The following is a 15,154-nucleotide window of genomic DNA, read 5'->3' as shown; positions in this document are numbered from 1 at the left end:
AAACGCGATCATCCTTGATCGCGAAAAGGTATAATATTCCAATTGGGTTGAACTATTTGAATGTCATGCTTCACGCGTTTAATGTTCTTGATCACATAGATTCAAACACTCATAAACCTACAGATATATCTGAAGCTTTGTGGAAGCACTTAGACTCGATTGTGAAACAATGGATTTATGGAACAATTTCTAGTGATTTATTGCAAACAATATTATGTCGCGGTGATTCGGCCCAACAAATATGGAATAAACTCAAGGGAATTTTTCAAGATAATAAAAACACTCGGGTTGTGTATCTTGAAAATCAATTTACTACATTGCATTTGAATAATTTTTCTGACGTTAATGATTATTGTATTCACCTGAAAGTCTTGGCAGATCAATTGGCTAATGTTGATCAACAGGTGGCGGAACAAAAATTAGTCTCACGTCTTGTTGCAGGTCTTGTGAACACTAATATGACTAGAAGTCTAATACAAATATCGTAAGAGATTTCTATCTCTATCAATCTTGACACTATTAACAATTGAAGAGAATCTTTAATTTCTTTCCAATACGTACTTCAAAACATATTACCGTGAGATTTTATTTTGTTTGTTTAAATGTGTAGTTTAACAATATCAAATTTTTATATTTTTCTAACATATGTATTTGGATATATTTACGTTTAAATCTTGAGTTGAAACGAGTTGAAAAGTCAAAACAGGACAAACATTTAAAAACGGGGGAGTACATTTTCTCCATTTTACATCCGCCAATAAACATTTTTATTACTACTTACAAGATATCAATAGTTTGACACTCCAAAATATTAAATTATATTTTAATTATTCCACGTATAAATCTTAAAGGGATTAATATCAACTACTCCGTACTCTTCTACTCCGTTTAATTATTTATCATACTCAAAACTAAAAGTATACAAACGTACCAATTGAGGTTGGCATGAGTACTCTTGCTCCTTAACCAAGGTCTCGGGTTCGAGCTTTGGGAATGGAAAAAATCTCAACTGGGAAGGATGCTGCCCATCGAGATACCCATACAAACTCCCGCGGAAGATTAGTCCACTCGCTGAAAGCGGTGAAAACTCCTCGTAGTAGAAAAAAAAAAAAAAATATACAAACGTGGTGCATTGTGTAATATTAGTGAAATTATTAAATCTCAAATATGATGATTGATAAACCACACATCATTACGTTGTCTACGACATCACGCCAAGTTGCCTACGATCCATAAAGTCAATCCATATTTCCCTTTTGTCCCTTCAAAAAGAAAATTTAGTCACTATCAAGCATAAATTTAGATTAATAATCCATAAAATTTACGAACTTATAAAATTTTAAATTCTTAAAACCTATTTACGACACCACAGTTGATTTCGAATTTTAAAGTCAGATTGAGTTAGTTGTAAGAAGTGATAGGAAAAGAGAACGTTGACCAATTGTTTATTTGATTAATTTATAATATGGAGTATTAATTAAGTGGCCTATCAATTAAGAGGGAAAAATAACATACTAATTGTCAATAATATTCTCCTTACGCGGGAAGAAGTTATAAGAGCGATGCAAATACAAATAGAAAAAAAAAAAAAAAACAAATTTGTAACTTATTACGCGCATGCTATATTAATTATTAGACACCTTTAAAAAAAGTTAATTATTAGACCAATACCTCTTTTATACTTGTAGACATGCTACAAGTTTATAGGTAATTCATTCAATTGTTTATCAAGCAAAGTGGATATACTTCATAGAAGGAAAAAAGTAAAATTAAAGTTAACTCTACTCGATTCAGGTAGACTTGAACAAAAGGCAGGTTAGATCGGATTCATGATGGTCCACGTCTAAAAAAACTCTACCCATTAGGCAGCACCATCCCAAATTTTGGCCAAAATTTTCTTCATAAATCCACTATTTTTAGTCATTTTTAAGTCGGATTAATTTTATAACTAAAATTCCAATATTAAAATTGTCCAAAACTCATACACAAAACAAATTAAATTAATACGGGTCGAACTGAGGCCGAAAAGGCCTAATACTCTGCCCAAAACCCGCTATAGTTTGGGCTAATGATGATGAGCATGCACACAACAAAGCTAATGAGTAGGATTTTTGCCAAAAGCATTATGGAATCAAGAAGCGATGACGTGTATATTACACGTCATTCAGATTCGGTCAGCATGTTCACGTGTCTTCCTTACCCATTAAGTGTTTTTTTTGTCCCACTTCTATTTTAACCAATTTTGTCCCAATTTGTATGCTTCAAAAATCATCGCTTCACTAATCTATCGCTAATCACAGCTTATAGCACGTAGACCTACTCACTTTATACCAAATTACACCAAAATACCATATTTACACATCTAAAATAATGGCTCTTAACCTGTAATTACAATCTACTCTAATTTTATTTTATTTAAAATAAAATAAAAATCTTACATAGTTCTCCATATACTTTTAATTTATTTCATATAAATAATATATTAAATTCTTAATTTATCAATAGTGGAATAATTTATTAGTTCACTGCCTTTTTAATTTTATATAACATACACAATTATACATATGTAATAAAATATATAACATGTGAATTACACGGGCTAAAAACTACAGAGTAGTTAACAATAAAATGGTGTTTTTTTTGTTCCTTATCAATTCCAAACCCCTATTACAAGTACACCTACCGCCATGATAATTAAATACAGTACTTACGTTTGCCCTAAACAAAAGCCGCCTAAATCTGTCTATCCTACATTCATTTTGTACGTAGTACATATTACAGCTTAGAACACGGACACCTAATCACTTATACCAAATTACACCAAAATACCATATTTACACATCTAAAATAATACCAATGATGTCTTGGCCTAGTGGTTAAGACCGAGGGCCTGTGTACAATAGGTTTCAGGTTCGAATCCCCCCGCCCCCATTTGTAATTTATATTGCCCTTGTGGCTCATTCGCGCCAAAAAAACACATCTAAAATAATGGCCCTTAGCCTATAATTACAATCTACTCTAATTTTATTGACTTCTTTATGGTACCACCGTGATTAGGACAAATGGAAAAGTCAATTTGTAAAGGGTACTACTAAGAAAATCCCTAAATTATTTCATATAAATAATATATCAAATTCTTAATTTATCAATGGTGGGATAATTTATTAGTTCGCTGCCCTTTTAAATTTTATATAACATACACAATTATGTAGATTTAGTAAAATATATAACCCGTAAATTACACAGGCTAAAAACTACGGAGTAGTTAACAATAAAATGGTGTTTTTTTTGTTCCTTATCAATTCCAAGTACTTACGTTTTCCCTAAACAAAAGCAGCCTAAATTGGCCTCAAGTTAGCGCTACAAGGGAACGAAGAGAATGTGGAGGTCGAGTGTGACAATCTCCAAGTAGTAAACCTGCTCAACGGGGTGCGAGGTCATGGCACGTACCTTGGAATGATTGCTCGCGAGATAGCATCAATCGTTGGCAATTTTAATTATGTTATGTTTTCTCATGTTTTTAGAGAGGCCAATGTAGCAGCACACATTATGGCCCACTTAAGCCCACTTGAGTTCTCTACTCGAGTGTGGGTCGAAGGATGTCCAAGTATATTAGAGGATGTAATAGCTTCCGACTTTTGCTTAATTCATAATGATAATTAGAGGTTACGGCCTTTTCCTCAACAAAAAAAAAAAAACAAAAAAACAAAAGCAGCCTAAATCTGTCTATCCTACATTCATTTTGTACGTAGTACATATTACTCCGTAATATACCATCCTTTATATATCCGATATGCCCTTGGGAAGTTAGGATGCTTAATTTGTTTCTAATTCTAATCCATCATCCCTAATTGTTTGTCCAAAATTTTATTTGACCATCTCTTAAAAAATGTCCCATAACCTACCTCAATTATATGCAATAATAAAAGTGAAAAAGACAAAAATACCCTATTTTTCTTATAAAATTTTAGCTCAAACCTTAATAAAAAAAACATTTTACCTATGATGCAAGCAATATTGATGGAATGAGTACATATTTGCCATTTTTTTGGGAGTGGATTTGTTGTGCAAGTGAACCACAAGGGCAATATAAATTATAAACAGGGGCGGATGAATTCGAACTTGAGACAGTGAGACTTATTGCGCACATACTCTCATTATTAACAACTAGGTCAATATCTTATTGTTATCATATTTTGCCCAGTATCTACACGTATTAACTTATTGCGTACATACTCTCAGTATTAACCACTAAATTAATACAGAGTATCTCATTGGTATCATATTTTAGTGTTTTACCCGCTATCCACACGTATTCGCAACTTGGACATGATTGTTTTGTCCTTTGTCTTGTACGGAGTATGACTCAGTATAAATTTGGCAATTGGGAGGTACTCGATCTTTTTCAATTACTCGATCCGTAGAAAGAGTCAAAATTCTTGTGAAGTCCAGGTAAAGCTTTAGTTTGACCTTTTATTACTTCATCGTACATTTTGTTTCTTTTGACCTCGTCAATTGCCCACAAATTGATGACACTCGTAAAACAAAAATACTGATTTTTCTAACCAATACATCATTGATTCAACTTTTTTAGTGGATAATTAATAATATATCCTTTCTTAAAAGGTGGTTTAAAGTTTTAACTGTAGTTATTCAGTAACACTAATCTAAAATTAAGTCGAATATAAATTTTTTGTACATGAAATTATCTCGAATTGAAATGGGATATCTTGACCTGAATTCAAAATTACATGACTTGAAATAAACTCGGATTGAAATTGACTTGTCCCGTATGAAATCGAGTCGATCAAAATTTATTATAGTTGAGAGAGAAGGGAATTTAAGGAGAGGTGATTGGAGGGTAAAGGCAAAATATGGTTTATGCACCCGGGTGCATAATGCTCACTGTGCACCCTGTTTTTAAATGAACATATAATTCAAATACAAAGAACATATAGCCAATGAACATATAGTTCAAATCCATAGAACATATAGTTTAAATATTTCACTAGTACATGTACATTTAAATCATTCTCAATGTTCATTAGATTTTCAATAAATGTTCAAAAGGGTGCACAATGAGCACTGTGCACCCGCGTGTATAATCCAAATTGCGGGGTAAAGGAAGAAAAATAGTACCAAAAAAAGTCAAACTCTCGGAATTTTATATTGGGTACTTTCTTAAGGATCTTTTATAATTTACTGACATTTTTTATGATGTCATTTTTCACAAAATTCCTATGAGAATTTTTTTAACAAATTACCGTTTCATTTTCTCATATAATCTTACAAAATTACAAAGTATAACACATGTAAATGTTACCATAAAAAATACACTTGTAAATGTACGGGGTATCCTATCGGAAGAACTCGATATCGGTAGAACTCCTCGTAAGTAAACATTAGCCTGCAGATAATCTGGTCGACTATGGTAAGCAACACCTACCGGCGTATTTGAAGTCCCTTAACGGCCATATCGCGGAGACGGCCAACCAGCGATCAACCACGGGTCACTGTCAAACAGGTCGCTATCCCACCACAATGGACCCACTTGGCCGTACCTTTGGATTGGTCTATATAAGAAGCACCTCATTTATTGCTATGAGGTAGACAAACACTTAAACACACTTCTTTCTTACTCTTTGATTATCTCTTAATCACTTATTAATCCCTCTGTAATCTTACTTAGGCATCGGAGGGGGATCCTCGAACCACCCCCGAGGCTAGTTAATCCATTCTGTTGTGCAGATATCAACCGGCACTCTCAATAGGAATTCAGTACTCCACGGTCAGCTGTTCTCATCCCACAACCTTTATCCGCTCATAATTATTGTAGACCGGAACAGTAAATACTCATGAAGTGTATTTAGAAGTGGATTCCAAAAACAATATATTGACTTTATTATTACCTTAATGTTGAAGCAATACACATGAATTGTAACGTCTCAGAGGTTCAAACATAGTGAAAGTTTAAATCCGAAACTTGTATCGTGTGGTGGATGTTGAAAATCATCATGAAATGAATAATATTATCCCTTCTCCCCCTTCTTTTTAATTTGTTTATTAAGCAACTTTTCGTTAGATCTTTTTACCAACAAAAATAGTTACACCGTACTTATCATATACGGAGTACTCGTATTATGACATGCATTCTAAATTTCTACGGACTATTAATTAGTCTTGGAACTTCTAAGATGACGTTAAAAATTGTGAATTTTCTATCATCTTTAGTTAACTAATTAAATTTAAAAAGGGATTACGTAGTAAAAGTTGCTTTTGTAAATAAGTAACGTATAATCAAGGAGTACGTTGGTGTTTATTTAATTACTACTGGAACTTATCTTCGATAATGTTTATGCCATTATTTTAAAAACATGATAGTATAATAAAAATTTCTTAATCAAATTTCACAACATATGTATATGTAATATGTGTATATAAGACAGTTATTCTCCTTACATTAGAACAAAAAGAAATAGAGAAATCTTACAAATAAGTTGCCTCCATCTGTCCCCTCTATTCAATCAATTCCTTGTCCTCCAAGCTCTTTAAATTTTCTCAAATTCAATTTTTTTTTTCCTTCATTTTTTCTCCAATATTTCCCCTATATATACCCCCCAAAATCACAACCTTAAATATCAAATATATCATCACTCAAACCCAAGAATTCAACTCATTCTTTCAAAAGTCACACAACTTTCCTCAATTACACAACTTTTTGCGTCTATCTTTGTCAATCAAAAGCAAAACCAGAGGATAAGGAAAATGGCGAATCAGCAACAAATGATGGATAATCAATCAACCTCAACCTCAACCTCAACCTATTACTCCAAACCCAAAATTGAAAGTGTATTTCCTGCTAAAAAGAAACTTGTTAAGCGTATGATGTTCGATAAATTGCTTCGTTTCTTCACCTGTTCTTCTTCCTTGAACCAAAGGAAGAAGAATCAGGTCTTTGATGCAGATTTTTTGCATCAATCTTAACTCATTTTTAACCCCATTTCGCACCCTTTCTTTAATTTTCAAAATTGGGTTCGAACTGTATAATTTTGTTGTAGATTATTTTTGAGGATCCTCGAGTTTTCTGGGTTGGTGAAAGACTGATTGTAAACTTCAGCTCATTAAGTAATACTCCATGTCTGTAAATGGTGTATTGTGCAAGAAATCGAGGACAGCCTTATAAAGAAAGTGGTGCGAGTAAAGAGTAGTTTGATTCATTGATTTGTAATTTTTTTTTGGTACTTGATTATGATCCAATTGGGCTCTGGACTTCTGGATTTACTGTTCAATTCGAAGATTTGAAGATGATGTTCAACTGCCCAGTTGAATTGTGAAATTGCTTGTTCTTCAAATTGGCCGCAAAAGCTATTCAGTACATTAAATTTCAGCTCTAATTTGATTGATGTATGAAGTTTAAATGTATAAGATTAAGATTTTAAGGAAACTGTTGATCATTTTGACCATTTGTTGGCACTTCCAGCATTTTGACCTGCTAATGACTCGACCTTAAAGTCTTAAACGACGGGATGGGCATGGGTCTTGGACCCGACCCAAACATGTTTGGATCCGGCACAATTTTTAAGGGTCAATATTCTTTGCCTAGTCACCATCCAAATCAGGCCCATAAAGTCATTCAATTATTAAAATAAAAATATATTAATTTAACTCGTTTGTAGGCAGATTTCTGACTTCGAATGATCAAATTATTGACCTCAGTTGTTTTGTTGTACAGTTTTTGGGAATTTTTGGTAGGCATGTTTGATATGCGCATAAGTCAAGTCGCAAGTTTTTGGGTCAGCCCGACATTATTGTAAGACCTACTTATTAATATAATCTCTTCGTTTATGCGTTAAAAAAAAAAGAACAATTTATGGACAAAAAAAGGTTGAAATAAATGAAATCTCAAAAACCATATAGGACCTATTTTGGATTAAGACTAGTCAGATTAATAATGGATCTGAATTTCTCAGACCCAATGTATTTAGGGTGAATCTGGGTCCACATAAAAAAATGGATTTGGGTCTATGCCGCCCCAAACCCGCCCGATATCCATCCATATCGAGTATCGACCCGACCAAATTTGAAGAGATCTTAACCAAAATTTGATATGTATTTAAATTAATAAGACCCAATACGGAGGTCAACTGACCCAACTAGATGGTCTCAAGCTTTTATTACTTTGAAGTCAAACTCTTGGCTTCAATTGTTCTATTAATAAACAACTACTACGTTTAAATTAATGCTTATAAGTTTTGTAGTGTATCGTTAAGTCAAACTGTCAAGGTCAATTACGGTAATTCAGTTTTGAGGTAAATTATCAAGCAAGAAAAGTAGAAAGTTGTGTTGGAACATTTTAAAAGGATTGTGTATTCAATAGATAATGCCACATTTGGATATAAAGGTAAAAGATTAGAGATAGTGCAATCAACATTTGCTACTCAGAGTAGTTTAGGTGTGTCACTTGTTGAGTTATTGATAGATGATACGATAAGATAAGGTGATTATGATTATTTAGTATTTACGGACTATAAGATTAAAAATATTATTTTGTTGTAATTTATAACTTTGAAAATGTGCGGTAAATTCAAACTGGAAATGGATTGACATTATATAGTATGACCAACAGACCAATGAGATACTTCATCCGCTTCAAAATAGTTGCAACACTTTGTTTTTTGAACTATTCATATAATCTATTTTATTTATTTTTTATGATCTATACTTTAGGAAAAAACATATTTATGTGAGAATTTGAGATTTTGTTAGATTCGTTTTAATGTATATTTTGAGTAAGTCAATTTTTTTTATTATAATTTTTACTTATCGGTAATTAGATATATTAATTATTAAAGATATGCATTTGCAAGCGTGAAAAACAAAGTGTTGCAACTAAAAAGAATCGGATGAAATATAAGATTGTCTCACTCATACACACAAACACTAATACACTAAAATTATACATACGCACACAAGTAGGTTGGACCCATTGCAAAACTATTGTATATCCCACCTGAAAATTAGTCCATCTAATCACCAATTTGACCAGTTAAACTTAAACCCTTGAAAATAAGCACCCTTCATCTAACACATGTCAAATTATTTACTTGGCCTCCACTCCAAGCTATTGAATTTTCTTTTCCTCCCTCATTTTTTTCCCTTGTTGTTGGCCCCACACCACTTCCCTCCTATATGGCTATATATACTAACCTGACACCACTCCAAGTCTCAAACTAGAATTCAAGTCACAACCTCAAACTTCATAACCTTCCTCAATTACTCAATTAGTAACCCTTCCAAAATTCCAAAAATCTCACCTTTCCAAATAAATCTTTGTCAAAAAAAAACAGAGACCTAGAAAGAGATGGAACAGAGGACAGAGAAAATGATGAAAGAGAAACAAACGGAGGAAAATGAATCAACCTCAACTTGCAACTACTTCAAACCCAAAATCAAAAGTGTGATTCCAACCAAAAAGAAACTTGTTAAGCGTATGATTTTTGAAGAATTTCTTCATTTCTTCACTTCTTGATTCTCTCCATATGTAAACTATAAGAACACCAATCAGATCTTTCCTGCTGAATTTAGTCTTGTTTCATACCAACTTCCCCCCCTCCTTTTTTTTTATGGGGGTTTGAATTGTAATGTTTTGTTGTGGATTTTATTTTCAGGAGACCCAATTTTTTTTATGGCTGGTAAAGTATTGATTGTAATTTGTAGATATTAGACTCATGAATTGACTGTTTGATTTGTCAATTTTATTTGGTTATTGCTGAAAAAAATTGATGATCGAATTGGGTTTCGATTGTGGAATTTTACTAGTGTTGGAGATTGCCCTCTTATATATGAAGATGCAAGTCTCTATACTTTCCTTAGTACAAGGAAAGTTTGTTATATTTGTTAGTAGCTTGTATATATACAACACTCTATTTTGTATTCATTAGTTAGTTGAGAAATAATAAAAACAACACATTTTATTTAGCTCTCTATCTTCCTCACGTAGTCAAGCCTTCTTCAATGGCTTCCCTACCCTTTCTCCATGATTCTCTTCCACCTTAGATCATGAAATCTAACATGGTATCAGAGCGGGAATCGATCCCTAGCTTTTTTAGTTCCGCACAAAATTCTTGATTTTCCCCTATTTCTAGGGTTCATATCTTTGACTCGCAAAATAGAGCGATTTGCCCCAATTCAATTTTTCTGGGTTTCTCAATTGCTTTGCTAATTTCCTTTGCAATTTCATGTTTGCAAGAATATGAATATACGTGATAGATTCTTGATGTTCCAAAATCTGGGTACTACTGGAATTAACCGCAAGTTTTGTTTCCTACTTCCTCGTGATCTTCCTTGTCGGCGTTTTCTGTGGTGGTATAGCTCATCTTGCTGCCCTTCAATTCGAAGCTCAAATTAATTGGGTTTCTTGAAGATTGTTCTGCATTTTTTTTTCGGTGTTTGATCGAAGTATTGATCGGGTTTTGATCGAAGGATCTCCTTTTCCTTTCTGTTGTTGACGACGAACGAATCAGGTTTCTTCGTCGATCTCGAAGCTCGTCAGTTTCTCAACTTCTTGTGTCAGTCGGCGTTGGTTATACCGGCATTGTTCTTGTCAAGAAAACGGCAAAGATTTGGTAATGATAATGTTCCTCTGTCTCATTCTGCAAAATTCGCAAGTTCAATTTCATATGATTTGTTAGTGTGGGTAATGTATGCTTCAGTTGAGGTTTACCCAAATTTCTCTGGTTATGAGTTTCGATTTATGGGTCTGCTAAATGGGTTGATAAATGTTGGTGAATTGTGATTCTTGAGTTCGTTTCCATGATTTCTTGGCTTCCTCTGTTTCAAATTTACAAACTATTTCTTCTCTGGGAAAAACCCAAAACCATTTCTTCAAAGAATATGTGTGTTTTTAGAGATGAGGCGCATTCGAATTCTGGGGATTACACTGATTTTGTGAGGAACTTTGGGATGTTTCTTGTTAAGAAAGTTGAACTGATGGTGTTCGACGAATTGTGGCTGAGAAGGAAAGTCAGTTCTTCTGATGATATGAGGAGATAGGATGGAGAGATTGCAGAGGTGTCTTCAAAGGGTTCTTAATATTTGTTCGAGGTGCGTTAATGGCAAGCACCGAGAGCTATTGTTTCTTGCTCTAACTCCTGTGGTTGAGGACATTTTTGGGATGTATTGCTTCGCCCTAATTCAATCAATTAGATTGGTTTCTTGTGGTATTGGTGATTCATGTGGGTTTGATAACTTTCCCACTCTCGGCTTAACACTATTCAAGAATATTTTTTACTTTGATTTTAGTCCAATTTATGTGGGATGTGGGCTTATCTGTCCGCACATAGTGAATTGCTTTGTCCTATTTGGTGTGATTAATTCATGGGGTTTCCTCTGGCTCTTTATCTCACAACATGGGGCAGGGTATGTGAACCTTGCTGCCATATCCACTACAACAATGCTGATGATATTTCCACCACTTAAGTGGTATCTTGATCCCTTCTCATATATAATGGCACCTGCATTTGCTTTCTACACCTACATTTCCTGGATTTTGCTGTCATTAGTTAGCCTTAGCACCTGTTACTTGGTGTTGGGCTCCCATCATTCCACTTGAAGTCATTTCCACTTCATAAACAAGAATGGGGTGTGATGATTTTATTGGCGTATCTCTCAAGTCTGCAGACTGCAGTGAACTGTGCAGCTACAACAAATAGGGGTAGTCATCCCATATGCAGTAAGTTGTTGGGTTTGTGTGAGCAGCAAGAGGAATTGCTGTCAGAATTATTTGGCATGATTTGTTGCCAGTATTCAGTATTGGTTTGAAGTTTTCTTTTGAATGTTGGCATGATTCAATTTTTTTTTTTGTTCTGTGGCCCAACAGAGGTTGAGGTTTGTTCTGTGGCCCAACAGAGGTTGAGGTCTTTTTTGTTCTGAATTGTTTCTCTAAACCCCTATTTTTTTGTTCTAAGCCTAGATCAGTTAGATTGATTCTCTTTCTGATTGTTTCTCTGAACCTGAATTGTTTCTCTGAATTGTTTCTCTGAACCTGAATTGTTTCTCTGAAGTTGATTTGACTGTTTCTCAATTCAACTATATTGTTCTGAACTATTTCTCTGAACCCTTTGTTTTTCTCTGAACCTTTACTAATATTCTCTCACTTGATAACCAAACCTATGGTCCTTCGTGTGATCATATCTTTTCCCTACACCATTCTAAACACAAATTCCTAATACACATACTTTCCAGAATCCTTTTCACCTCAATTTCTTGGCTCATTTCATTAGAGTAGTTGGTTCCATATTCTGGCAGTCTTGATGGGACATTTCAGCAAGTTGTTGGTTAACCTGGTGAACTTTTTGGTGCTAGAAGGAGGGGAGTTGGTGTTTCTGCCTTAGCTTGCGTTACACTCCTAGTGTTCTACAATTCACCAATCATTGTTATCTACATTCTGCTTGGCAATGGAGTCATATGGAGTGCATATTCCTTGATCAGATTTGATATCTACATTCTGCTTGGCAATGGCATTGGAGCCCTAACTCACTGTAATGCTACCTTGTATGCTAGCTATGTTACTATAGCACTACACCACAGAAGAGCAGGATCATACTCCAATTAGGGTAGCTTATCTCTCTGGTCACTACGATCTGTTGTGGTTCGGCAGCTTGTTATCGTTTTCAGCTTGCAATGGTTCCACTTCTTTACTTCAGTTCAACATTTTAGTTCAAACTGGAAATGTTTTTCCAACCATTTCCAGTTTGAGGGGGGATGTTGGAGATTGCCCTCTTATATATGAAGATGCAAGTCTCTATACTTTCCTTAGTACAAGGAAAGTTTGTTATATTTGTTAGTAGCTTGTATATATACAACACTCTATTTTGTATTCATTAGTTAGTTGAGAAATAATAAAAACAACACATTTTATTTAGCTCTCTATCTTCCTCACGTAGTCAAGCCTTCTTCAATGGCTTCCCTACCCTTTCTCCATGATTCTCTTCCACCTTAGATCATGAAATCTAACAACTAGTCCGTTTTTAATTTGAATGATGGAAGATTGATGTTGAATTAATCAGTTAGCCAGTTGAATTCTGAAACAGGGGAAGTTTTCAGTGATTATGCTAAGAATGTAAAAATGGGTTTGTTAGAGTGATGTGACCATTACAATTACAGGACTTAGCCCACTGATAAGCCCAACACCACAAACAGTCCACTCACAATGTCAAAAAATAATACTCCGTAGCATAATCCGACCGTCCAATCCAAAATTTAGGATCTGAAATGGTTCAAAATTCGGGTATGGTTTGTATTTTAGGATATCCGACTATCTATTACATTATATTAAAACAGACGCTGTGAATGTCACGTGTCACTTCGTTGTGCAATTTTTTTCCGTCAAAACATTCTTTTAGTAAACTAAGTAGGGCTGCAAATGAGCCGATACGTTCGCGAACAACTCGCGAACAAGCTCGGTCAAAACTCGGTCAAAGCTCGTTTATTAAGTAATGAACGAGCTTGAACAAAATTCCTAGGCTCGATAAGTAAACGAGCTAAGCTCGAACAACATCACGTTCAACTCGTTAATGTTCACGAGCACTCGTTTATAGCTCATTAATTACTTGTTTATAAGCTCGTTTATGAGCCCGTTTATGACTCGTTCAAGCTCGAAAAGATGATTTTATTATGAAATAAAATATAAGTTTTCTTAATAATTATTACCCTTAAATATCAACAAATATATTATTTGAAGAAAGTGAACAAATCATATAGTATAATATCCCCTAATCCCGTACAATATTTCATTCAAAATCATATATTTTGTCAATTTTCTCCATGATTATATAATTTACCCCAATTTGAGGATTTGATTGATCGATCAATTCCCAACTTTCAGATGAAGAATTTCTTGCCTCTCCTTGTTTCCAATTTCATTCCATTATTATTGCTTCCCTTCAAATTTCAATGCGTAGTATAAATGCACCTTCAAATTCATTACCCTCCCTCAAGCAAAACCAGAGATTTGTTTTAAGGGCAAGACAATTGGTTGCTTGGTTGTTTATTTTACTTCAGTTTGAACTCTTAGTGTATTGTTTTGAGTCTTGACCCTTATAACGAGTAGCTAATTATAAATATTCCTTTAATTTGGTAATTGTTTGCATGCTCTATAAAAATAAAAATTGCAAGTTAATTTTTTCAAAGCTCGTTTATTAAGCTCGAGCTCAAACTTGAGCTCGAGCTCGAGCTAAACGAGCGAGCTCGAGCCGAGCTCGAGAAAGTAAGAAGCTTAACGAACAAAGCTCGAACAACAAATTGCATAGCTCGGTAAAGCTCGAGTCAAGCTCGAACATTTAAAATCCTTATCAAGCTTGGCTCGAACAAGGTAAAACTCGGCTCGATTTGGCTCATTTGCAGCCCTAAAACTAAGATAAAAATGAAATAAAAATATAATTCAATTACCATAAATGTTATTACATAATATTTGGAGGAAAGCCGAATCAATATTATGTTTTCCTTTATAATATGATTTTATTTATGTATTATTATAATTTTTAATCTGATAATAAATTTAAATAATATCGATGAATTAACTTTTAACGTTAGTCCATTTCTGATGTTAATATAATACCACGTACATGGTAAGTACGAATGTTAATTAAAATAAGGCTGCGTTCTATTCACCTGATTTCCACTTATTTTTCCTGAACTTATCTTATCTGAACTTATCTGAACTTAACTGAACTTATCTGAACTTATTTGAACTTATTAGAACTTATCAAAACTTATTTTAGTTATAAATTGTACTTGGTCAACCCTTATTTTCCTGAACTTATCTTATCTGAACTTAACTGAACTTATCTGAACTTATCTGAACTTATTTTTCCTGAAATAAATGGAAATAAGGTGAACAAAACAAGGCCTAATAATACATGGTCAATTACTAATATTAGAAGTAATTGTACTCAATTCAAACTATGTTGCATTTGACTAACTCAATTATGCTCAGGTATTTTCGAAAATGTCTCGGGTAAATCATTCGGATTTGGTTAACTTTGTTATATCGTTCTACAAGTATACGACTATATCATTTTTATTTTCACTTTTCTTAATATCGCAAGTCTTTAATTTGATTACTATTAAAATAATAAATTATTATAATAGTAAC

This window comes from Spinacia oleracea, chromosome 2 (assembly GCF_020520425.1).
Source record: "Spinacia oleracea cultivar Varoflay chromosome 2, BTI_SOV_V1, whole genome shotgun sequence".
Classification (NCBI taxonomy): domain Eukaryota; kingdom Viridiplantae; phylum Streptophyta; class Magnoliopsida; order Caryophyllales; family Amaranthaceae; genus Spinacia; species Spinacia oleracea.
The sequence above is the reverse complement of the archived record's forward strand: the minus strand, read 5'-3'. Positions refer to the sequence as shown.